The 27,593-nt window shown below is 41.1% G+C and overlaps 1 long non-coding RNA gene across 1 annotated transcript in view; it reads right to left on the reverse strand.

The window, feature by feature from the left end:
- The window catches only part of LOC106725900, a 42,878-nt gene extending 16,646 nt beyond the window's left edge, over positions 1-26,232 (reverse strand). The window contains exons 1-3 of the long non-coding RNA XR_001361900.1: positions 25,957-26,232; positions 22,118-22,249; positions 17,945-18,123 (exon numbers count right to left, since the gene is read on the reverse strand). This is a non-coding gene — a long non-coding RNA (uncharacterized LOC106725900). The remainder of the gene's footprint in view (positions 1-17,944; positions 18,124-22,117; positions 22,250-25,956) is intronic.
- Positions 26,233-27,593: the final 1,361 nt, after the last annotated feature.

The raw sequence follows: 27,593 nt of genomic DNA on the forward strand, positions 1-27,593 counted from the left end.
AATTAACCCAAATTTTCAGATGTTTGGAAGTGCTGAAGGAGCAGTATCAGAGGAAAGCAGCTGCTGTACAAGAAACCCAGAATCCAAATAAGACACCACTGACAGAGAACAGGTCAACCAAGAAAAACATGGGGGAAACTGCTGTTTTTATAATATTTAGGGGCTGTAATATTTCTATGGCAACAAGAAGAAAGGAGATCTAATTTCTTGGATAAAACAAAGAATTATAACGTGGATAAGCCTGGGTTTAAAATCCTATGTCCATATTTATTAACAGGTTGTTGTTTTATGTTGTTTTTTAATTGCCTCTTAGTTGTTTTTGTGTGTGTGCTTTTCTTTTACTTATAATTTATTTATTGACTAAGGTATTACATATGTGTCCTTATCCCCCCATTACCATCCCCCCACTCATGCCCTCACCCCCTGTTGTCTGCGTCCATTGGTTATGCTTATATGCATGCATACAAGTCCTTTGGTTGATCTCTCCCCCTTACCCCCTCCCTCCCCTACCTTCCCTCTGAGGTTTGAAGGTCTGATCGATGCTTCTCTGTCTCTGGATCTGTTTTTGTTCATCAGTTTATGTTGTTCAGTATATTCCATAAATGAGTGAGATCATGTGATATTTATTAACAGGTTGTTTGGCAGATTACTTAACATCTCTGAGCCACAGCTTTCTCACCTATAAAATGAGAAATACAATGATACTAACCATTCCAGATTGTTAATGTGAAAATTGCATTAAATTATGTCTACAAAGTGCCTAGCATATAATTAATAAATGTTAGAAGCCATTATTATTACCTTTCTCTAAACTTTGCTCTGGGGCAAATAGTAAAACACTATGCGGTGAGCTGGGTTGGAGGGGTAGAGCAGGAGGAGAAACATCTAGCACAGACCCAGTTCTTAACTATGTGCTAGGCTCTACACCAGGGGTCCTCAAACTATGGCCCGCAGGCCACATGCAAATACAAATATTGTATTTGTTCCTGTTTTGTTTTTTTACTTCAAAATAAGCTATGTGCAGTGTGCATAGGAATTTGTTCATAGTCGTTTTTTTAACTATATAGTCTGGCCCTCCAACGGTCTGAGGGACAGTGAACTGGCCCCCTGTTTAAAAAGTTTGAGGAATCCCTGCTCTACACTGAATGCTAGGATATAGATATTTTTAATTTATTTATTATTCAACTGTTATGTATTTATATTTATTATTTATTATTTATTATTCACCACAACCTCTTGATTCCTTTGATCTGGAGAAGGAAGACAGGAACAGGTCCTTCTATGTCCTGGGGGAAGATCTGTTGTCTCTGTTTCTTCCTGACCCCCTTCTCCCTTTTTAGACCTACCTCTACCTGAGGGAAGGTGAGTCTGGAGATGACTGCTTCCTGCGGGCTTCTAGAACTTCTCGTTTTTTTAAATCATTGCTGGTGCTCAGGCCTTGCCATGGAAGCACAAGGATCGCAGACTCAAGGGGTGCATTTAATTGAAAAAAACTAGTTGTTATTATCCTTCGCTACACATTAGAATCCACCTTGTTAGAATTTTAAAATTCCGTTGGTCAAGCTACATATTATTCCAACTTGGCCAATATCTCTAGTGGCAAGGAAGAGAACTCAAGCAACAGTATTTATTTTTATTTTTTTATATATTTTATTGATTTTTTACAGAGAGGAAGGGAGAGGGATAGAGAGCTAGAAACATCGATGAGAGAGAAACATCGATCAGCTGCCTCCTGCACTCCCCCCACTAGGGATGTGCCTGCAACCAAGGTACATGCCCCTGACCGGAACCGAACCCGGGACCCTTCAGTCCGCAGGCTGACACTCTATCCACTGAGCCAAACCGGTCAGGGCAACAGTATTTTTTTTAAATCCCAGATTATTCCAAAGGGTAACTAGGAAAATAATTGGGGGGGCGGTGGGGTATGGTCTTCATACAGCTTAAGATGGAAAAAAATAAGTTTTCCTTATGGCTCAGCATAGACCATTAAAGTTCTACAGTAGTTTTTAGAGCCAGGGCATAATAAAAAATGCTCCTTGGCTCTACCATTTTATTCTGTTACTATATATTCCCTTTGGGGACTCTGAATGATTAAATTGGAATCGTATTCCAGGGTTTGGGTCAAATACAAGTCTCACCCTCTTACCCCATAATATTTGTCACAAATTGCAGAGGCCACATTTCTCTCTAATTAGAATAAATGCTCTTTCCCGATCCCCTCAAGTCTTCAGCAACACTTGAGCTGGAAACAGGTTCTCTCTAATTATGATATGGTTCCATGAAATACCAGAAATAATTTTTTAAAATATCAGAAAAACACTTCCAACAGGAGGAAATGTTTGTATCTGACAGAAACATAATAGGCCAGCCAAAAATTCAATTTATGTGCACCATGAAACAAAAAAATAGTGGCCCTATAACTATTTTTTTGACCTATAACTATTTAAAAATCGCAAATTATCTTCACCAAGGAAGGAAATTTTTAAATAATAATAATAAATTATGCACAGAGAGAGAAGTTAAACAGCAGTATCAGAACGAAACAGCCATGACCACAGACAGTGGCTCTCAACTTAGTTCAAACGTTACAATCTCCTGGTGAGCTTCTTAAAGATTAAGTAAACCAAAATCTGTATGGATGAGACCCACATATGAAGTTTTGTTTGTTTTGTTTTTTGTTTTGTTTTGTTAAGCAGGGGGGTCCATCAAGCTCCCCAGAGGACTTCAATATTAGGCCAAGATTAAGATTCAATACTCTAAGCCAGCGTATTTTCAACTGGTGTGCCCCAGAACATTAGTGATCCCTTTATGTGTGCCATGAGATGAAAAAGGTGGAAAATCACTGCTGTAAGCAGTGCTTCAGGACCTTGGACAACTATATGCAGCCTAGGCATAGGAAGAAAAAACAATTATTTGAGACGCTGTTTTTGAATGATTACTTTTTACTAAAGAAACAAACAAGTAGAAGAAAGCAAGAACAGGAGGAAAGTACAAAACATCAAGAGAAAACCCCATTCCTGTTTAAAGTAGTGTTCTCAAACCAAAATGACATGTGGTCTTTTATTAAGAAAAGAAATAGACAAGGTTTGATACATGATGGTAGTTTAACTTTAGCCTTTTGAAAAGATACGCTTTGCATGTGATCTACTCTTCAGGTACACACACACACACACACACACACATTCTTTGACTTTTCTAGAAGAGCTATTACCTTCTAGATTTGTGTTTTACTGTCCCACTTTTGATGGAAAAATATTCATAAGACCTAATTGCATTTTCCTTTTCACTCTGCTAGAGAAAAGCAAGGTGATAATAAATGGAAACTTTGTGGCACAATAACAGGAAGGCTAAGCAGAACCATCTGTAGGGGGATTGGGGCATATAAAACAACTAGAAACTAGACGAAATTAACAAAGTAACGTAAAACATAGAAAACTTTCTTTCTGACTCACTTCAAAACTCAGCTCAAATTAATTCTCAGGCCATAATGTGCTTTATGATTTATGGGCATTTAAGGGAGAGAGATTTTCACTATTTATCATCAGCTTTCCCTATGTTCCAGTCAACTTATATTAGCAAATTTCCATTTTGCTACGCACCTGTTGGCTCGATCACTACCGCTCACACAATGCAAAGAACTGTTGCAATTACCTAGATAATTCATGATGAGCAGGGCATTTGCATAACATTCAGGACCCTCCATTATCATTTTCATTACAATGTGGGCAAATTATTTATTGGAAAACCAGATAAAGAGTTTCACATTTATCAGGCAAAGCCACGGGCACTATGCAAATACTTCAACCTTTTCTGTCAAATGTGGTATTTCAGTCAGTTAATCATTGAAAGTACCTTTCATTAAGCAAAGGAGCCCTGACTGTGAAGGCCTAAAGCCAAGCTAAACTCTTCATTCAATCAATCATGAGGAAATAGAAAATGCCCACATTATTTAATTTATTTATAACTGATTAGTCACTGAAAAATCAAAAACAGGAGAGAAATTTGTTTTCTCCACGAATAAAGTAAATCACCTTCATATTTTTTAAAATATGTTTTTCTTTATTTCAGAGAAGGGAAGGGAGAGGGAGAAACATCGACGATGAGAGAGAATCATCAATCGGCTGCCTCCTGCATGCCTTCCACTAGGGGTCGAGCCGGCAACCTGGGCATGTGTTCTGACCAGGAATCAAACCATGACCTCCTGGTTCATAGGTCAATGCTCAACCACTGAGCTACCCTGGCGGGCCTTCATATTTTTTTAAGAGGAGGATTTTTCAGGCATCTGGTTCATCTTACCTATGACTATTGACCTTCTGATGATTTTAGCTTTAGTTTAGAGTTCAGCCTAATAGTCAGAAGCCGAATTTGCAAACATCCAACATCCCCCTGCACTCCCCCGGGGCCTTTTTTCTTTGTTCTTTCCAAAGAGAACATGAGCACTGGACTGCACTTCCTGTGACTTTGAAGAGGAGACAAGTTAAGACACAATGTCAGAAATATTTATAGAGTGTTGCCAACAATTCTGTCTCTGAGCTAACATCATAAATACTTGACTAAATTCTGAAGGAATATTTATGAGCTATTTTTCCCCAGAAAAAAAAATTGCAATTTCCAAAAATGACTGTTGTAAAAAATAAGAGTGTGGGAAATACATGTTTCTTTCAGGTTTCACAAAACTTTGGAATGGGTGGTACAAGAGGCCCTAGGGCTCGTTGTCCAAACTTGATCTCTGCCCGGGTGCCACATGCAAAACTTAGAGGCTTGGGCTGCTATGAGAGCTTATTTGGCTGCCGTGACTGAAGGCTTCCCGGGTAGATCCTGATTCTCGTTATTGTGGCTAAAACCTGTCCATGGATTAGAAACTGGAACAAGATCACTGTCAACATTGGGAGGCTAAGCAAGTCTGTTTCCAAAGCATTTACTTCTGAGATTGATTAAACACATGGGCAACCAGAGAATATCAAATGTCACAAGCACACAGTTCCTGGTCTACGTTTGCATTCCTGGAGTAATAAAGCCACAACAGAGAAAGACTCTAATGGGATGGATGGCTAATTTAAAATTGATAGATAGGAGGTTTTCCCCCCGAGGAGGAAATTTTGCTTATTCTCATTATTCTGTGTGGTGTGTGTGTTTTTTAATTGAGAAGAAACTTATCCTATCTAATAAAAAAGGAATATGCTAATTGACCCTCATGCTGTCACAAAGATGGTGGCGCCCATAGCCAATAAGGAGGGAAGATGCTAATTGACTGCCCCGCCCTCAAAGATGGTGGCACCCACAGCCACAAGATGGCCGGTAGGGGAGGGCAGTTGGGGGCGATTGGGCTGGCAGGAGAGCAGTTAGGCATTGATCAGGCTGGCAGGGGAGTGGTTAGGGGGCAATCAGGCAGGCAGGCAGGAGAGCAGTTGGGAGCCAGCAGTCCCAGATTATGAGAGGGATGTCCAACTGCCAGACATCCCCTGAGGGGTCCCAGATTGGAGAGGGTGCAGGCTGGGTTGAGGGACACCCCCCCAGTGCACGAATTTCATGCATCAGGCCTCTAGTATAACATAAAATAAATCATTTTAAAGTGAATAATACAGGGTCATTTTCTAGGTATTTTACAGCCTAGACTGCCTACCATGCCATTCCAATGCTACAAGTAAAAACTAGAATCAATCAGAATTCTTTAGTACTATACTATGCTACATGCATGCCAAATAAAAGGTTCAACTGGTTTTGTGGGTGGTTTTGTGTGGGGGTTTTTTCACATTACTGACTAGTTTTAGACACAACTAACTCAAATTGACTAGTTACTCAGGAAGTGTTTATATAATACTGAAATAATCAATCACCTCAGAGGAAAAATAATGATCAAGTAGACTGTGTCCTCATGCATTTGGCTGATGGACAAAATGTTCATTTTTTAATCTACTAGTGCAGTATCTGAGACACAACCTCAGCACAACTCTATCAAACCCTAGGACCTCCACAAAGAGAAGCCCTGTGCTCGTGACCAGGGGCCCTGACCTCATCTCCACCCCGGCTCAGAGATCAGAGCTTGCCTTTGACACCAACAGACCCTGCTCCTCTGCTCCTGCCCAGGGAAGAATCACACCGTTGCAAGTGACGCCTCCACGCTAAGCAGTGAGTCTGGGCAGCAGCACGAAATCGGAAAACGTACAAAATCGGCTTCAGAGAACCTTAAACCTGCTCATCGGAACCCTTTTCCTGCCCGTCACACTCCGGTGACCAGGGAATGTCTGTGCCTCCCATAGTCAGGCCTGCTCTTCCCGAGGACATTAACCCTAAACCTTTCTCACCTCCACATGGTGCTTTATTGATTGCATAGTAAACAACTCAGAACCACAAAGCTAAAGGCTGTTAATGAATGTCACCCCTCTCCCCCATTGCGGTTACACCTCAGCCCAGGAGACACAAAGGAGGAACCACTGACAACACTCTCCAACCCCCAGGAGGCTGAAGGGGAGAATGGACCTGGGCCCCAGGGCCCTTTCTGTGCTCCTGAAGCCACTGCTGTGGGCTGTTCCTCTGGGAAGGCTGATTCTGAGAATGCGTACTTAATGCTTAAGAAATTAATGTTACTCCAAGGAAGGAGTTTTCACTCCACAATCAACTGTGCAGCTTTTCCAACGGAAGATGCCCGTGCCTGTTCCTCACCTCAGCATCTCTGTGTCCAGGCATCTGTACTTTTTGAAAACACGCAGGTGACTTCCAGCCACAGCCCGGCTGACGCCCTCTCAAAGGGATTCCAGTCATTAGACAAGTCCTGGGGACCAACCTGAACCTGAAGTTCTGTGAAAACATTTCTCTCTTCCCCTCCTAAGGGAAAATTACATCCCATAGTTTGTTCTGTTAACCTCTTCTAGGACCTAAGCTTCTTAGGCAAAAAAAAAAAAAAAAAAAAAAAAAAAGTAGTACCAAGGTGACCCAGGTTTTCAATCAGATTTCATTTTCTCCTAATACTCACCTTTGGTTGAGGTCCCACTGACTTCACTCCATTGCTAACATGATTGAAAGGCCTCAAGAAAGCATCCCCAACCAAGCCATCAATAATGTAAAAAACAGGTTCCCCAGGGATTGCAAAATAGATGCCTATTTCCAGGGGAACATCCCGTGTGGCCTTTGTGTGTGCGGGGGTGACTAACTAGGAGGGCACATCATCCCTATTAGGACAAAGTCGCTCTCCTCCTGTGATCACCAAATCTTAACAGGAGCACGTCTGCCACCCAGTGTTCAAAGCCCGCATTACATTCTGTCAACATCACAGCAAAGCAGCTCCTTTCTTTCAGGCTGACTTGTGTTTTACTTTCTTTGACCAAGGCCAGTTCTGGGATGTTTGGGGTAGGAGGGAGAGATATTATTTCTGAGTGAAACCTATTAAAAAAAACAAAAAACACTTGCAATCCATACTCATCATTCAGTCACTGAAGACTATAAAAATTAATCAAGAGTCACAATCCACCCTAACCGGTTTGGCTCAGTGGATAGAGCATAGGTCTGTGGACTGAAGGGTCCCAGGTTCGATTCCGGTCAAGGGCATGTACCTTGGTTGCGGGCTCGATCCCCAGTAGGGTGTGTGCAGGAGGCAGCTGATCGATGTTTCTCTCTCATTGATGTTTCTAACTCTCTATCCCTCTCCCTTCCTCTCTGTAAAAAATCAATAAAATATATTTTTTTTTAAAAAAAGAAAGCTAAAAAAAAAATAGTCACAATCCATATGCCTGACCCTCATTATCATTAAATTGCCTTCACAACATTGGCAACCAGATCTTGCTGTTTGCAGAGCCAGACTCTTGCCTAGTGAGTGATCTGTGGTTTCCGTGCGTATCTATAACCTTGAGAAGTGTTGCTTCTCATTGACTTAAGGTGGTCTGTCCCATTACAGTAATTTACATGACAAGAAGTTAACCTTGATGAAGGCTGCCATGCTTGGTGCTGAAATTCACATTTCACACAATACAATTCACCTCACAATGTTCTGTCCCTACAAAATGCTTGGGCTCATGGGTCAGTGGGCTGAACTGTCCTGTCTACCAGGTGATAATTATACATGACACATCCTCCCAATCTCAGCTGGAAAATAAGCCTGAACCTGCTCACAATGAGGTGTTCAGGAACAGCTATCATATGCAAGAGTAAAAGTTCTTGTAGAAACAAAGATGTACCTGACATACCTTGTCAGCATCACGGAAAAAGCAGCTTCTGTCTCTCAGGCCAACATCAGTGTTACCTTCTTTAACTAAGGTCAGTTCTGGGATGTTTGGGGTAGTAGGGAGAGGTATTATTTCCGAGTGAAACCTATTTTTTTAAAAAAAACATAAACACTTGCACTCCATACTCATGCATTTAGTCACTGAAGACTATAAAGTCACTGGTGTCCTGCCCTTTCCCCAGACAGTAGGAACCTTACTATAGCTACTGCAACTAGGGATGGACCAGCTAATGGATTCAGAGGGAGAAGCCTGTGAGAATAAACCAGCCTTTTCCTCCTCATGGCTCCACCTCTACAATACAGTCTGTTCTCTCTGCATTCACCCAAGTTAAAAATAAACTAGCTACTTGTCCACTGGGAACAAATAAGGCACTAAGGGCCATCCAGGGAATATATCCAGCCACCACTGTGAAAGGAGTCTAAACCTGGCCCTTCCTCTTGTTACTGCATTTGACTACAAAGGGAACTAACAGGCATCAACCAAGCACTTACAATGTACGAGGCGCCATGTTTACCCACATTACTACTCCCATCTTACCAGTGAGGTAGCACTAACAGTCTGACACCAAAGCCCCTTCTCCTCCCAATACCCTGCACCCATGATACTGGAGGGATCTAGAGGGCCTCCCACCATCCAGGGAATTCCAGCATCTGTTCATCCTAGGGACCATAAGTCACCCTGGCTGTAGGCACTAGGGGGAAAGAGTTTATGAGAACTCCAAACCAATATGCCTCCAATATTACTTACTTAATCATGTTTATATAGTCTGGTACCAACACTCTCAGGATATAAACCCTTATGAACAAAAACTCACCCAAGAGCCTTTCACCACATGCCAGGATTTGAACAATAGTCTCCTAACTGACATTTCTCAGCCCATTAGGGTTTTCCCCCAGTTCATTATGCTCTAAATTAATGTTTCTACCTCTCTACTTCATCAAACACATTCGAGCTTTCAGATTTCTCCTGTGGCCTAGAGTAACATGGAAACGGCTCAATGTGGCACTTGAGGTTTTCCTCGCTCTTGCCACAGTCTAGAAGCTCAGTCCTTCCTGCTGCTCTGCTTTATGAACTCTCCTTTGAATCAGCACCTATATCTACGTGTGAGAAAGTGTCCTTGCTTACATCCCGCTGCTCCCTACCTGCTATGTTCCTCGGCTCTAAATGAACTTGCCGACCCCCCTGCTTGTGCTGATGCTCCCATATTTTTCTAGTCTCACCTCCCTCATGAGAACTTCCCCACTGTGTCAGCTCCCAGTGCTGACCGACCCCAGAACTCCTCCAGCCCTTATTGTTGGCATTGAAGGGGCGAGGGCTGTGTCCTCCATCTTACCCTGACAGAACTCCTCCAGCCCTTATTGTTGGCATCACTAGTAAAGTGTGTGTGTGTGTGTGTGTGTGTGTGTGCGTGTGTGTGTGTGTGTGTGTGTGTGTGCGTGCGTGTGTGCTCCCATTGTACTGAAGCACCTTTGGGGCAAAAATCATGTTTCCAATTCAAATTTTAAAAACATTTATTGATCATCTGTTTTGTGCCAGGCACTATGTTCCATACTATCTTATACCTTTTGTTGTTGTTGTTAATCCTCACCCAAGGATATTTTTCCATGATTTTTAGAGAGAGTGGAAGGGAGGGAGAGAGACAGAGAGAGAGAAACATATATGTGAAAGAGACATATCAATTGGTTGCCTCCCCTCCCACACATACCCTGACTAGGAATCGAACTCAGTACCCTTCAGTCCACATTCTTACGCTCTATCCACTGAGCGAAACCGGCTAGGGTCTTATACCTCTTATAACCCCCAACATAACACCTGACAGACAGCTGAGTGTAAAGTATGTTACCATTGTACTGAAGCACCTTTGGGGCAAAGATCATGTTTCCAATTCAAATTTAAAAAACATTTATTGATCATCTGTTTTGTGCCAGGCACTATGTTCCATACTATCTTATACCTTTTTGTTGTTGTTGTTAATCCTCACCCAAGAATATTTTTCCATTTTTTTAGAGAGAGTGGAAGGGAGGGAGAGAGACAGAGAGAGAGAAATATATATGTGAAAGAGACATATCAATTGGTTGCCTCCCCTCCCACACATGCCCTGACTAGGAATCAAACTCAGTACCCTTCAGTCCACAGGCTTATGCTCTATCCACTGAGCGAAACCGGCTAGGGCCTTAAACCTCTTATAACCCCCAACATAACACCTGACAGACAGCTGAGTGTAAAGTAAGTATTCAAGAAATATTTGTAGAAGAAAGGAAGCTAAGATATGCAGGCATATCTCTGTGATGATGTTTTATATACAGTATTTTATTTGTCCTAAATTTTTATTTTATTTCTTCTAAAAATCACCCCAGAAAGAAAGTATTTTTCCATTTTTGTACACAAAAAACCAATATTCTAAGACTTTAAAAATTTACCAAAGGTTACCTAAAATGTGGTTAAGTTTGGATCAAAGCTAGCTGTTCCTGTCTCCATTTTTTTCCTACTATGCTGCCTTGTCTTTATCACGGGTAAACATTTCTTGGCAAGAGATCTCATGAAAGAAAATTTTTTCTTTGCGGGACAACTGAAGCTTCCAAATAAAGGCCATCTTGTAGGAGAATCCCTCCTTTTGAATTTTAAGAACGTAGTCATATAAAGAATTCTTTCCTAAAAACTAAACTTCTAGATCTAACTACCAGTTTATGGAAAATATGAGGGTGTGGGAAGGAGCTGAGCAATGTCATGAAATTTCAATCAGGCAAATCTGGGAATGTGGTGGAACCTTTCATTATTTGGGCAGTAGATCAATAGAACATCAATCGGTGGCTGAGCCAGGACTGAGCGCAGGCAGTCTGCAGTCAACCTTTCATTATTTGGGCAGTAGGTCAATAGAACATCAATCAGTGGCTGAGCCAGGACTGAGCGCAGGCAGTCTGCAGTCCACTTAAGATTCTGGGCCCTTAAACACTCCATCACACTGTCCTCTGTGACAAAGCATTTACATTCTCCCTTGACAGCTTATTCTCAGCCCAATAGAAACAAAAAGGAAATATCTCCATGTGATACTACTTAAACGTAAATCAGAAACTAAACAAGTTTCCGTTTCCTAAAAATAAAAAAAATAAAGGAAGAGGAAAGTCATAGAAATGTCCAATTCTCTCCCAGTGGCATAACTTTTCCTGACAGCTGGCTCCTGAAAGCATGGCTCAGTGCCATGATGAAGAACGAAACCACCAAACCACTTCCGGGAGACCACCCCTGACATCAGCACCCCGGTCGGCTGTCACCTCTCTGTTCCCCCAGCTCTCCTTCTGGTTACAGGCCACGGCCATTGTACAATAATTTCATGTCTTTTCTACTCGGTCAGACAATAATGCATCCACATGTTGATTTACACATTTGCAAATATTTACAGTTTTTCAAGCCGTTTAAGACAAAAATTTTACAGACAACCTAAATCAATGACTAACCTTGTGCTATGGTTTCAATTCGCAAACAAACAAAATGCCATGTGACGTGATCTTGCAAAGCTGCAGGAAGGCGGAGCTCCCAAATTTAAGTCAGTTGTTCAAGACCTGACTAAGCGTTGGCACTTCCTGCTTAAATTTTTAAAATATAGGCTTCATGCCCATGCTACGGTTCACCATTAATCAAGAAGTGGATACAGCCGGGCCAGTGTTGCTCAGTGGTTGAGCACAGATCCATGAACCAGGAGGTCACGGTTTGATTCCCGGTCAGGGCACATGCAGAATGGAAGCAGGCAAGTATTTTGTGGAGGGTGCCCTTCTGGACTGCTGCTGCCAAACCTCATTGATGGCATTAGGAGATCCTGACTAGGGGATACAGCAAGGGAGGATCCAGTGGTTAGAAATATAAAAATAAAGGAATTGTGGGGAGCAAAACAAAAAAGACTCTCTCTCATTTATTTTTCTAAAGTGGAGCCAGATTCGCCAGCATCTGGACACACACACTAATTTTTAAGGTTATGCCGCCTATGACTTCACCTGACTCAGCAAAAACAGGTGCATTGGGCACACAATTTTGCTGAATGTGTTTCAGTGTGAATTTTATATGTAATTATTACACACAACATCAATAGCAGCTTTTCTAAAATGATTGGTATAAGAATACTTTGAACTCCTATTTTATATCAGCTTTCTTTATACAAACGCCATTACACTGCAGGTAGAAACAGAATTTTTATATCACATTAAAAAATGTGTCCAAGTTTTTTCAGTTTAAAGATAAATACTCTTTATAGAACTAGAAAGGGTTTTTGTAGAGAAGTCAACACATCTTTCAAAATTCTTCCACCCAAATTGTGTCAGGGATGTTTTTATGAAGAGCTTCAGAGTGTACTGGCGAATATTTTTAGAAAAAAAGCTAGAATCATTACACCAGGAAGCAACTCTGATGTCAAAGGATAGAACCAACAGCCTCCTGATATTACAAACCATCTTCCATCCACATTTAGCTACCAGACACACAATCAACATGCCTCAAACTTGACTTGGCCAACTTGATATTGATTGTAATTTACATGGTGGTTGGTTTTTAAATTTGCTTGTCTATGGGGAGAAAGGGTTTATGAAGAAAATCAATGGTGTTGATAGCATATATGGGAGAGTGCTTCTTAACTGGAAAAACAAAGAGTGTTCAAAAACTTTACAGAATTCTTTTGCAAAAAGTAATGAAGCGAACACCGTAGTGTCATTACATACAAACATCTATACGCTGTTCTTTAGCAGTAGGTGAGAAGGAAAGTACAGATATGCCATGAAAGGAGTTTCTCCCACTGTAGTGAATGAACTATGACTCATTCTCATTTCCTCCCATGGGTCTCCTACTGACCAGCAGGACTCATCTGTAAGGAACAAGGACCCCAACGCAGAAAAAATTAACTGACCAACATGGAGATGGTCTTGGGCTGGTGAGAACTGTGCCCTGATAGGTTGGCATACTGTTCTAGTCAAAACTGAAACATAGCTCTAACAAACTGCACTGTTCAAAAAATGTATACACACTTTAACAGCTGATACCTCAGTTTTAAAAATGAAATGTATTTTAGTAAACATTGCCTTTATAATTATTCAAAGTGTGTATATACATTTTGGGAAACACCCTATACATAGTTTTATAATTATTTATGTACATATAAACAATGTAACCATAATGCATTTAGGCTTATGATTTCACAAACTTATCTATTTCTTAAAGTAAGCCTTCTGGGAAGCTTTGAATGCAAGCTAGCACTTGAAAAGATTTAACTGCAATTCAGTCACAATTGTTTTTCAAATTTATTCAATTTACATAGATGTTTTCACCCAGTTCATCTAAATTCCTGACAGGGCTCTTTTGCACTTTCCTTAACTAAGAGCAATTATGTATGTATTGTCTACCTTGTAGCTAATAGAAATAAGTGGCCTCAATACATTATATATATTATATTTACCAAAGGTCACTAAAGATTTGATCCTGCCATTTTTAAATATGCCTCACTGCAAAAGCATTGATATTCTTAAGCTATGTGGAGAAATGACATCCCAAGCAAGATATGATTTAATGGAAAATTTGGAAATCACCCAATTTTTCATAAAAGCAAGGTGAAGAAAACACATTAACTGGAAAAGAAAATGTATTTTCACCTACGGGAATATTGACCTGCTCATATGAAGATCACTGATTCACAGAGAAATATCTCATTTGGACCTTTAGAGTCTATTTTGCACTATAATTTCAAAAATTTGGAAGTTAAATTCTCTCACCAAATTTCAAATTTATTCCTCTCTTGCATCAAAAGTGTATTCTTCCATATAAACTTCCCACTTTAGCATAAATACTATATTGCCAGATGCCTTTATAAGACAAGCAGGAAATCTGATTACCGCTTTCATATACTTTTAATCAAAAAAGTGGACTGCAATCCATAAAGAATATTTAGTCACATCTAGAGGGAGGGAAATTTAACTAACTTGCTATTTTCTTTTTTTAATATTTTTTATTGATTTCAGAGAGGAAGGGAGAGGGATAGAGAAATAGAAACATCAATGATGAGAGAGAATCATTGATTGGCTGCCTCCTGTACACCCCTGGGGGGGGCGGGGATTGAGCTCACAACCCCAGCATGGGCCGTTGACTGGAATCAAACCTGGGACCCTTTAGTCAGCAGGCCAACGCTCTATCCACTGAGCCAAACCAGCTAGGGCCTAACTTGCTATTTTCTTATGAAAGTGTTGAGAAAGGAACCCTTCTAAATAATTTTTGCTGTTTATTAAATCTCTCTTCTTAGAGAGTAACCAATTGATGAGTGATGGTGCCAAGAAAAAAATGCATTGTATCCTTATGCTTCTTCTGCATGTATCATTGAAAAAGGATAAAAAGGAAAGAGTAAAATTCTTATTCCATGGTCACAAGAAACACAATTACAACCACCCCAGTAGTGTTCTGTGTGAAGAGGACTCCTTGGCATGTTCAATGTGGGAGGAAATAAAGCATCTCATCCGTTGCAACATGATGTTCAACTAGACAACTGATATAACATCATATCACAGCAGCACTAAAGAAACTGCGCTATTAAAATTACAATGCATTTTACTATGTTTATATCTTAAAGATGGACGTTGACACCACCTAGCTAGTCCACCACTTTTGTTTTACAGATGAGGAAACTAAGGCCTAAGGGAGTAAAGTGACTTATTCAAGTTTACAAAAAATTAATGCAACAAAAGGACTAGAACTCCATGTCTCCTGGCTCTCAAACCAGGGCTCTTTCTAAGTCAAATACCTACTAGCTCATCAGCAAACTTGGGACAAAGGATCAAGCTAACATTTATTGAACATTTACTATGTGCAGAGACAAGGAAGCCCTGGTTATCAATGTACTTGCTTCTCAGTTTTATATATGCCCCCTGCCCCCAATACATGCTCTGCAATAAGGGATGGATTTTCTTCTGCATTTCTCTTTTACAAAGAGCACAATGTTAAGCTTTTTCAGTAGAAGGAAGGAGGCCTTCTGATTCCTGTAACTGCAGGGTCAGTCAGTGGTGTTGGTGGGAGGGCAGGAGGAAATGCTTGGCCTCAGCCATGTGCCCAGATGCACAGTCCCTCAAAGACCTTGCAGCCCTGGCCTGGCCTAGTACTCACCCCCCAGAGCCCTCTCCACACGGACAGCACCCCGCACTGCTGCCCCACCTCCCTCTGCACAGCGCAGGCCCAGCCACTCACTGCAGTTCCTGGAGAGTTGCTTCCTGCTTGCCCAGCTCTGCAGACTAGCTCTGGCTCATGCAAACCAGCACAATTCTCTTCCATCCAGTGGGCCGCCGCTACACCTTCTCCAACAAAATCTGACACCCACCCTTCAGGGTGAGCCCCCTTCCAAGTTTGCGTTCCTTGGGCACTTTCTCTCAACCCAGGGTACCCTATAAGGTTTTCTTATGTTTATAGCAGTGGTTCTCAACCTTCCTAATGCCGCGACCCTTTAATACAGTTCCTCATGTTGTGGTGACCCCCAATTTCATTGTTACAAATTGAACATAATTAAAGAATAGTGATTAATCACAAAAACAATATGTAATTATATATGTGATTGCCGATGGTCTTAGGTGACCCCTGTGAAAGGGTCGTTCGACCCCCAAAGGGGTCGTGACCCACAGGTTGAGAACCGCTGTCTTATAGTGTCTGTTTCATCATAATTTAATAATTCTTTGTATTATACTTCCCCTGGTTAAATAATTTTATGGTTTCTGTCTTTTGATTGGACCCAGAAGAATACACCCTGCCAGAGTTGGAGTCATAGCCAGTCAAACTAACAAGCCTAGCGGCAAGACAGGAGTAAACAGCCCTGGCCAGTTGCTCAGTGGTTAGAGCATCACCCTGCACACCAAAGGGTCACGGGTTCAATTCCCGTTCAAGGGCATGTACTTTGGTTGCAGGTTCAATCCCCAGCCCTGGTTGGTGTATGCGTGCAGGAGGCATCCAATCAGTGTGTCTCTTTGACATTGATGTTCTCTCTCTCTCTCTCTCCCTCCTCTCCCTCCCTTCCACTCTCTCTAAATATCAATGGGGAAAAAAATCCTTGGGTGAGGATTAATAAGAACAACAAAAAAGAACAGGAGTAAACAAAAAAAAACTCCCTTTTCGGATGCTGTGGACTGAACCATGTCACCCAAGGTGCCTGGTCACTGTTCAGTTACGTGCAGGGGTTCTGTGTTGCTGAGCGGAGTAATGAGTTGGGAGAGAAATGAGTTGTTCAGGATCACAGAGAGACTATGGGTTAAAAGAAATGAAAGAAGGATGGAGCGTAACGGAGCTGTGAAGGTAAAGAACCAGTCAACAAACACAGAATTTGATTATTCTGCTGTGCCATGTAAATCCTCATCCACGTATCCTCAGTAGACTGTTCAATTCTCATGAACGCAGGAGAAATGTGGATACTAGTATATCTGAGGATTGCCCCGAGCTGAATCCTGCCTCAAGGTAGGCTCATAGGAAGAAGAGAGTCTGCCCTCAGGAGCCCTGCTGCCCCAGAATTCCATAAACCCAGATTCCCAATATCCGTGCTGCAGTGGTGAGCTACACATGGGCCATGGGTAGGCTGCCATACTGATCCCCTCAGTCGTGGTTTTTGTCTAATTCCCACCCGAGGATATGTTTTTATTGATTTTTAGAGAGAGAGGAAGGAAGGAGGCAGAGACAAAGAATGAGAAACATTGGTGCGAGAGAGAAGCATCGATTGGTTGTCTCACATATATGCCCCGACCAGGGATCAAACCCACAACCTAGGTATGTGCCCTAACAGGGAATCAAACCTCAGTCTTTTGGTGTATGGGATGATGCTCCAACCAACTGAGCCAACCAGCCAGGGCTCCGCTCAGTTTTTGGATGGAGCCTGAAGCAGCCAGAGCCTCAGGCAGTAGCCTCTGGTTGCAAGGAGCCATATTCAAATCTTGAGGGATTGTAAGAGGAGCAAGACAGGAGTGATAAAACAGAGCTCTGCCATCTAGCTTACCAGCTAAAGTGAAGTTTTAGAAACTTACCAAACAGCAGCACTTCAGAGATGAGCATAGTTTCAAAGAGTACAAAATAAGAGCAAAATGAGGAGGTAAATTGAATTGGTGGAGAACAGAAGGATGTGGGATTTTTTAAAGTGATGTTATACACCTGAAACTAATACAACATGAAATTAATTGTAAACTGCAATTGAAAAATAAAATTTAAAGTTCCTTTCAGAAAGAATTAATGGTATTATAGGAAGGGAGGAAAGACACGAGCAAACGAAAATTAGGTGAGTTGTGGGCAGTGTTGTTCTGTGAAAGCTTTATAAAAACATGAGTTCTCACCTGCCTGGCGTGGCTCAGTGGTTGAGCGTCCATCTATGAACCAGGAGGTCACGGTTCAATTCCCGGTTAGGGCACCCGTTGCGGGCTCGGTCCTCAGTGTGGGACGTGCAGTAGGCTGCTGATCAATGATTCTCTCTCATCATTGATGTTTCTGTATCTCTCTCTCCCTCTCACTTCCTCTTTGAAATCAATTTTAAAAAAACATATATATTTTTTAAATTAAAATGTGAGATCTCCAAGTCTGATCTATGTCAGGGGGTTTGAAATAACAAACCAACAAACTTTCATTTGGGCCTGAGGGACAAGCAGGACAGGCTACTGAATGCTTCTATGATGACTCAGAAGAGAAGCTGTGAGATCTTTAAAAGACTTGCTTCCTCATTGGTGAAGGGTTGGTCTTACCTGCAGACGTGTGTGCCTGGCATGTGATGCTTCTTGACTTGCTCAGCCCTAAAAGCTTTCCCTGAAGTAAACACCTCCGGTTCTGCCCACAGTCTGCAGCCTGAGCTCTTCCAAAAATTTCCTGCATCTCTGTTTGCAGTAGGTTCAGTGGAGAGAGGTTCTGTGACTTGTGCTGGATCCTACAGGCAGGAAATGATGGAAGCAAACACAGAGATGCCTGTTAGCACATTACATCTGCCCTCCCTTCACCTCCCGACTACCTGCGTCTAGACCCCTGCCCTCACTGTGGCCCTGGTCTTGTTTCGGGTGGTCTGCATTAAAACCCAGCAGCAGCCTGGCCCATCCTTATCTTTACGGCACCACAGAGGAGCTGTCTTTTACATGCCTCGATCACAGACAAGTTCAAGCCATTTCTTAAGCAGGCAGACACACAGTGTTACAGAATGTGACAGTGCTCCACGGGACAGTCACCACTGGGAAATTTATTTCATCGAGTGGTAGCGAAGAAGCAGGTAAAATGAAAGCCTCCTGCCCAAAGTGCTAGCTGTCCTTTTAAACAACAACATCCACCTCTATTTGCAGAGAACAGCATGTGCACCCATCAGGACACCTGACTCATTGCCTCTATTCCAGTCTCTGGATTAGTCAGAGAAGTAAATAGACTACGATGCTATCAGAGAACCCTGAGTCTTTGTTACCCTGAGGTGTGCTGGCTACTGATTATCTCCATTGATGCTCAGGTAGGAATGAGATACTCACTCCTTTTCTCAGTTGGATCTCCTGGGAGACTTTCAAATAGATAGCAAATGGTGAGTCCAGGACAGTATGTGCCCGAGGCACTTTCCAGAAGCTCATTTTCAAGAGAGAACTGAATCTATTACTAGAGGCACACCCTAGAAATATGCAATGTCGAGCAAGTAATAGAAAAAGATAAGATGAAAATGAATGAGATCCCCCCCCAAAAAGACAAACATGTTGATTCAAATAAAATAGTCATGTCAGGAAACTACACACTTGCTGAAAAGAGACAGACCGTGTGCCTGCTGGGTGGCTGTGGTGGCTCCACCTGCACCGGAGCCCTCTGTGCCCCTCACATGCCTGCCCTCTGGACAGTCTAGCAAGGAGCTGGCTCAGCAGGGCTGACTGACACTGACGACACTAAAGTAACCAGCTCGCTCAGGTGCGGGGAGTGAACTCCCCAAACTATTGACCTCTGGGCTCCAGACACTCCCTTCTTTCAGCAAGGCCACTCTGTGACCAGAAGAACCATCTCAGTCCGTTCAGGCTGCTAAAACAAAATAGCACAGGCTGGGTTGCTTATAAACACAGAAATGTTTCTCACAGCTCTGGAAGCTGGAGGCCAGCACAGTCAGGTTCTGGTGAGGGCCTGCTTTGGGGCTACAGATGGCCAACATTTTTACTTTTCGCTGTGTGGGCTAGCTCTGTGGAGCCTCTTTTACTCTGGCTCTAATCCCATTCAGGAGGACTGAGCCAGATTTGTGGCTAATCCCAAAGACCCACCTCCTAAATATAGCACTTCCTCAAATAACGTTGTTGTATTCAGTGTTGTTTCCTTATAACATTGAGCAGAGAAAAGAAAAGAAAAAAAGAAAAAAAACCTTCCCTCCGAAGTCACCATCTGTGTGGCGTTTGCACATTCTCCCCATGTGGGCATGGTTTTTGTCTGAGGACTCTGGTGTCCTCTCACATCCCAAAACTGTGCACGTGAGGTGAACTAGTGTCTACCTTATCCAATCTGAGTGAGTGTGGGTGGTGTGAGTGGCCCTGTGGTGGAGGGCGTCCTGTCCAGGGTGAACCCCACCTTGCGGCTCCCTGAGCTGCCAGGGCAGGCTCTGGCCACCCGTGACCCTGAACTGGAATAAGTGGGTTGGAGAATAATGATTCATTCATCTTTCTTAAGTGTATGTACAGCTCACATTTATTTTAATGTTGACCATTAGGAGGGCTTTGGATCTTTATTTAGAAGTTTGGTGATGCTTTTGTGACTATAAATATGCCCTAGGAATTTAACTCGTGCTTATATCAATTAGCCTGTGGTAAAACTGGCTTTGTTATATGTCCTTTAGCTTAAAGCCTCCATTTCCAAGAACCTATCAGTGATGTTAAGTACAGACTTACCGTACTATCACCTTGGGCATTAGCTTTCTAACATATGAATTTTGGAGGGCCACAAACATTCAGACCACAGCTTTCTCTCTAGATATGTGAAGTGGTACCAAGGCAGGATTTTTCTCGTGGAGCACATCCCCAAGGTGCATCCGGCTGTGCCTAAACTAAGCACCCGACACTCACGAGCTGACCTTTGCTAAATCTTCCTCAATAATCCTCACTTTGTCACAAACCTTACCTGTTGTGTTTGCTTCAGACCGACGGCATGACACTTATCTGACAAAACTCAAGAGGAATAAGTCTCCTCCCTTTATAGTAGTTTCTATTCCAAATAAAGTCAACTGTAAGGAGTCAGAAGGATAGAAAGGAAAAGCCCAGTCTGGAGTGAGACAGATCTGGGATTGAGTCCTGGCAACATGGACTCTGTATCCTCAGACCATTCATACAATGTCCCATAGGTAATCCAGAGATAATAATGCCTATTAGTAGGTTTTTTAACAAAACCTAATAAAAGTTCATTTCCTTTCTACTTCCTCTTATTTCACTTCTACCCTTCAGCCTGTTCCTTTCCAGACTTAGCAGACTTAATTTCAACAGAGGTTTGGCTATGTATAGAAGTCAAGTCATTTTCATAGGATGAAGATTTATCACTATTGAATTGCAAAGAAAAAAAATGCCTCATATGTGGAAGGTAATTCATAAGACTATTTCTCCAGGTATACTACTCAGTAGCAGTAATATTTATTGAAAGATGTTTAAAGACCCCAAGGTAAATACTCTGAAAATAATAACAGGCATTCTATGAGTGCTAGCCAGTTGAAATAAAATTAGATGTGTGACAATTGTCGATCATGCCATTGTTCATGTAAGCACCTGCTCTTTTGAAGAAACAGTGCTCTGCCCGGTGAGAAGTATGAAAATGAGCAAGATTCAGTCTTTGTTTGCCTACCTATTTGATAGATATGTTTTGAGAATTAAAGTAAAACGACACATATGAAACATTCGTAACAATCTAAATAAATAGGGGATATAGTAGTCATATGAAAAAATTTTGTGTCCCTCCAAAATTGTTTTATTAGTCTTTTTGCCACAATAACTGAAAAAAAAACTAATCAAGACAACCTATAAATGCAATCAATTTCTATAATTGTTTGAAAAAAAATTAAGTATCAGATGCTTGTCAAGATAAATGCGAAAAAAACACCTATAATTCTAAAATTATGTTGTAGATTTATAACATAATCCCCTCAGAAACTGATATAACAAGCAGACAAGATTAAGGCTATTATTCTTCAAAAACCTTCTTATCAAAGACATGACAAATCAATATCAAATTGGATCTATTAAACATACTACAATGAGGAGTATGTGCTTTTTGGATACACATGCAACATTTATACAAATAAATCAGTTTAGGCCCTGGAAATAATCCCAATAAATTAAAAAATATCTATATATAATTCAGACTATTTACTCCAACCATATTGCAATAAAATTAGAAATTAATGCCACAGATATAGCTATTAAGATGTTTCATATGTTTGAGAACCAAATAACATATGACCAAGCAAGCCATAGGGTTAAAAATAAATCCTAAAGGAAATTAAGATCTACTTAGAACTGAATAAAATGAAACAGTTCATGTAAAAATATGTTTGACATAGCTAAGAGAGACTTAGGGAAAAAATTACTGCTTTACATGTACTCATTAGAAATTAATAAAGGTTAAAAATAGACATCTTTGTTATTTCTTTCCTCCTTATCTCTTTGGATATGCTTTGTTTTTCTTTTTCAACTCATTTAGTTCAATGCTGTGCTTGAATGACTATTAAGTATATGAAAAAAGATGCTCAACTTTGCTAGTATTCAGAGATAAGTAAATGAAAACAATGAGATAGAGGCTGGTTTGTTACATGCATCCGAATAGCCCAAGTTAGTTGTTACTATAGTGTTTGCAAACCTGCCATCAGAAAAAGAAGAAAGGAAGTGGAGAAGAAAAGGAAACCCTTCCTTTTAAAGGGGCATGGCCTGAAAGATACATACCTAACCACAGCTCACATTCCCTGGACCAGAAGTTGGTCACATGACCACACCTCACAGCTTTCCAAGTGTCTGGGAAATGTATACTTTGTTGCAAGGCTCCCATTTACCAGGTGAAAACTGAGGTTCCTATTACTGTAAAAAGAAAAGAGAATAGGTACTGAATGGATAGCCAACATGCTGTCACATATGACATGCTTAAGTGAAATTTTTAATTCTCACACTTCCCCCAAAATTTGTATGTCGAAGCCCTGAGCCTTCGGGAGGCAATTAGGGTTAGATGATGTCATGAGAGTGGTATCTGCATGACAGGATTAGTGTCCTTAAAAGAAGAAATACCAAAGAGCTCTGCCCTTTTTCTCTCTCCCCCCTCCCTGCATTTGCATTCATTTCTGCCCTCACCTGCTTCAAAATTCTTGGAAGAGGTTGGACAGCAATCACCAGTATCCTGAGGTTTCAAAACAGGCTTGCACTGCTGAGTAATGGTAGTTTCAGAACCAAGGACAGCGCCCGTGCCCCACCTCTCCCGTTGGTTTCTATCTACACCTACAGGAGTTGCGTGATCAAATTTCCCCAAAGTCACAGGTTAAGTCAGATCTCTCACAAATCACTCTAAGAAAATAATGCTAGTAATATAAAATAATAGTAGCAATACATGTATTGTTTTCTTTAATTCTCATAACAACCCTGTAAGTTTCCCAGCTTATAGTTGAGAAACAAATTCAGAAGGAGGTCAAGTGGCTTGTCTAAGGTCACATGGGTAGTACATATTAGAGCCAGAATTAAAATCTAAATTAGCCATCTATTATTTTTATTGAATTTGACATCTCTAATTACATAATTGCTTGCCAAAATTATTCTCTGAATAATTTTTCTGTAATAAAGCACTGTTTTCTAGTAACACTATCAGCATTATGTGCACTTTACCATATGAGACCGTTAGTTAAAATATAATTAATCTTGAGATATTGAGCTCCCATGAAGCCAGGTAATAGGTGGAGTCCCAAGCAAGGAGTCATACTTTAAGACTGAGGCAGGCCCTAGCCAGTTTGAGTCAGTGGATAGAGAGTCGGCCTGTGGACAGAAGGGTCCCAGGTTCAATTCCGATCAAGGGCACATGCCTGGATTGCAGGCTGGATCCAACATGCGCAAGGCAGTCAATCAATGATTCCCTCTCATTATTGATGTTTCTATCCCTCTCTTCCTCTCCCTTCCTCTCTGAAATCAATAAAAATATATTTATAAAAAAAAAAAAAGACTGAGGCAGGATCCCCCACTTAATCACTGCCTTCAATCTTACCCTGTGAGTTATTACCACCAATAGGGAGGAATCCAAGAGGGGAATGAAAGTCAAGGAAAATTACTATCTTTCAGAGACTTTGCTAGGCATTTTTGCAATGTTTTGAAATTTAATATTTACTTTTAAAAATAAAGTATTTTCCATTATAAATACATATTCAAGAGGAAAAAATAGCCAAAAGGAAAAATTCATTTTTTCAATACCCAAAGATAACCACTCTATTTGTGTTTATTCAACCATAGTCTTTTCTATAAAGTTAATTGCAATAAGTGTGGGAACAAGTGGGTCAAGGTCCTGACCCCTTCCCCGATCCCTGCTTTGAACAAAGTTGTTAAGCATTGCCCTGGCCGGTGTGGCTCAATTGGTTGAGTGTCTTCCCTGCACCTAAAGGTTGCCTGTTCTGAATGCAGAATCTTAGAGGGAATGTGGGGGAAGGTGGGTGGGTGGGAAGTGATCAACCAAAGAACTTGTATGCATATATGCATAATCCCTGGACACAGACAATAGGGTGGTGAAGGTCTGGGACGCGGGGGTGGAAGGGACTTGAAGGGGTCAATAGGGGGAAAATGGGGACATACGTAATACTTTCAACAATAAAGATTTTTTAAAAAGAAGAAGGAAGAAAGGTTGCCTGTTCAGTTCCTGGTCACAGCACATGCCCAGGTTGTGAACTTGATCCCCAGTAGGGGGCGTGCAAGAGGCAGCCAATTGATGTTTCTGTCTCCCTTCCCCTCTCTCTAAAAATCAATAAAAACATTTTTTTAAAAAAGTTAAGCATTGATTAGCTAAACATATTGGGGCTTCAAGTAAACTGTCATTTGAAGAAAATGTATCATTAGTTTTTTAAATTAAAGCTTTAAATTTTTATCAGGTAAAGATTTTAGCTGAACTTGTGGATATTTTTAAGTTGAACTTCAATTGTAAACCATAAGTATTTGTAGCTGATCTATTGAGCCCCTAGGAAGAATCTCACATATGGGAATTTCAGCAACTCTAATATCAACTTGCTATCTACTTAAACAACACTAGGTGGTAGCAGGTGATTTTTCTTTTCTCTTCAAGTAGTAAAATCATTGTGTGTGACTGTGAGTGTTTTCCTCCCTCGAGGCTATTAAGAACAGTGAAAAACTGGAAATAGGCTTGGGGGAGGGTGGGGGGGGGGGGGGGGGTGATAGAAAAGTTCTAAAATTGGATTGTGCTGACGACTCGCAAATTTAAATCACAAACTTACTAAAAAGCCTTGAATCACAGCGAATAAAAGTATAAAAAGAAAAAATTGCTAAAATAAACTTTTCTATTCATGGTATATATTGAGAGCATTCTTATACTACTTTACATATTCAGAAAAAAGCTCTCCACTTAGCTACAAGTTAAAATTTTAAATTCATTTATATAATCTGAAATGCTTCGACCACTGTACTTTTACTCCTTTAATCTGCATCTTTTCAGAGTTGCATTACAACATCAGAAAATCACCATAATGCTACATGTAACTAATTAACCGGTATAATACGTATTTAGTATCGCTTTTCCTGAGTTATATACTACTATAGAAATAGCAACAACCTGATTTTTAGTTCTAGGATGAACTCATAATAAGCTCTATGAACTTGCACAAGTTACTTAACCTCTCTGGCTCTTTACCTAATCTGTAAATTTGGAATAAAACTTTCTCATAGAGATTTTGTGGGGATTTACTGGGTTTGACATCAATAACATGAGAAGGGGGGGGGATGTTACTGAAACTACATGGCAATTATGCTTCTCAAAGAGTGTTATCATAATTCTCTTTAGTAAAACTAAATCTCTGTGCTCTATTTACAGATACTATTGGGAAAGAGGAAACAAACAAAGTCCGAATGCCTTGGCCAGTGATGTTAAGTTTACAATCTGAAGTAGGCAAATAGCCTCTTGTTTTAAATAAAGACACAGATATAACAACTATTACAAATTCCAGGGGCTGGGGTGGAGGGACTAAAGCACTCGAGTTTAAGACAAGGATGTTTCATATTCTATTCTTATCTGTTTGTTATTGTATCGTAACCAAGTTTTTCATTCCCAAGCCTCCCCTAAAATCCGCTATACAAACAAAAGCCCTGTGTGAGTCGTTTCAGAGAAAATCAAGGCAAAGAAGTTGAGTCCCACCCCTGGCTTTGTGTGGAGCAGAAAGAGCAGCTGCAGAGACAAACAAGATCAGAGTCTTAGGAGGAAGACCATCTCGGGGCTAGCTCTTACTGAACACAAGTCTTGAGAAGCACATTGAACTTCTTATGATTTCCCAGAAGTCTTGGGAAGCACATTGCACTGTTTAGATCCCAAACTAAAAGAACTGGGTTATAGATGGAATAATATGTAAATTATTAGTACAGTGGCTAACACACACACACACACACACAATATGTATACAGTTGAGCCTAATTATTCATGGTTCTATACTTGTGAATTTACATATCATTAAAATTTATCTGTAGCCCCAAACAATACTTATGACATTTTGCAGTCATTTGCAGACATGCACAGAGCAGCAAAAAATTTGACTCACCCAATACATGCGTTCCAGCTGAGGCTGACCATGGCAACGCTCTGCCTTCTTGTTTTAGCTCTCATAATATAAACATCTTTTGCAGTTTATTTAGTGCTACATTTTTCACATTTTTGTGCTTTCTTTTTTGGTGATGCTGCTGTTTAAAATGGCCCCCCAAGTGCAATACTGAACTGTTGTTGAAAGTAGCTAAGTGAAGAAGGCACAGAGGCATGACACAAAAAATACCTGTTAAACAAGATTTGTACGGGTATTAGTGATAGTGCTGTTAATGAAACAACAATATATATTAACCAGCGTGTCTTTAAACAGAAACACTGCAATACAATTCTGACACAGACCACCCAGGATTAGTATCAGACTCCACAGGTTAAAGGGCACAGTCCCCAACAACACTGCCATTTCTTCAGATGCCAGCCATAAGTTTGGGGGGGCTCCAGGCCATCTGCACTTCTGACCAACTGGCTACAAATTCAGGGGTTCCAATGACCCCCTCAGATTCAATAATTCATTAGAATGACTCACAGAACTCTGCAGAGCGCTACGGTATGATTACAGTTCTATTATAAAGAAGAGACACAAAGGGCAAGGTCTAGATGAGAGTGTGTGGGAGAGGGAGAGGAAGAGGGAGAGGGAGAGGGAACGGGGGTGGCAGAGAGAGAGATTTACAGACCCTAATTGGATTGGGTTAACAGAGACTAGGAGAACTAGAGATAAATGGGGGAATTTGCTGAAAGGGGACAAAGAGAATGGGGTGGTAGATGAAGGGGCAAGGAGGGGAAGTAGAATTTTTGGACTGGGCAGGATTCTTTGCCCTGATTCTTTGCCCACGACAGAAGGTGGTATAGTAAAGGTGGAAATTTATTAAAGAACAAGTATAGACTCCCATGTGGGGAGGGGGAAAGAGTCCCACAGCACAGACTACCACGTGGGGAGGGGAAGAGTCCCATTGAGTTTCTTTGCCCTACGGCTTATAAAGGCTACAGATTCTTGTACCTTGCTATCCTCTCTGATTGGTCACTATTCCCTTGGATTGGTTACTATAGTAACTCCTGGGTTTAAAGGTTGAACCTCACATGGGACATGTGAGGTCCTCCCCTCTCCCCCTCCTTCCTTATTGCTTTCCTATTTTGGGGGGGCTTTTCTCTCTTCTTTTGGATGAAGGGCTTCCTTCCCTTTATTTTTTAAATATAGACCTTTTGCTGTTCCCAGCTTCTTTATTCTATGGAAATGTACCTGTTGTAGCTTTTCAGCTCCCCCATTCTATGAAAATACACCTTCTGCTGCTCTGTAGCCCTGTGTTTCTTCCATGGTCCCCTTAATTTTTAAAATTTACTAAAACCTGTCTTTTTCACCCCTAAAAGTTCCTGTTTCAGAGGAAGTCAGTTAAAAAGATGTTTAAGTAGGGCTATTACAATATGGAATATCTCACCTGTATATTGATGAAAATAGTACAGTAGGAGGAACAAATTCAAGTTTCAGGAGGAGACACAATTGCATCAGTGATTTTTTCAAATATGTGAGAGTGTGTCAGATCTGAGGGCAGCAATAGAGAAGCTGACCTCAAAGAGAATCTGGCAACGTTCATCCATTCTAACAGTAGAGAAGAAAAGAATGTATGGGTCTAGGAGGTAGGT

Source organism: Myotis brandtii, unplaced genomic scaffold (genome assembly GCF_000412655.1).
Source record: "Myotis brandtii unplaced genomic scaffold, ASM41265v1 scaffold196, whole genome shotgun sequence".
Lineage (NCBI taxonomy): Eukaryota > Metazoa > Chordata > Mammalia > Chiroptera > Vespertilionidae > Myotis > Myotis brandtii.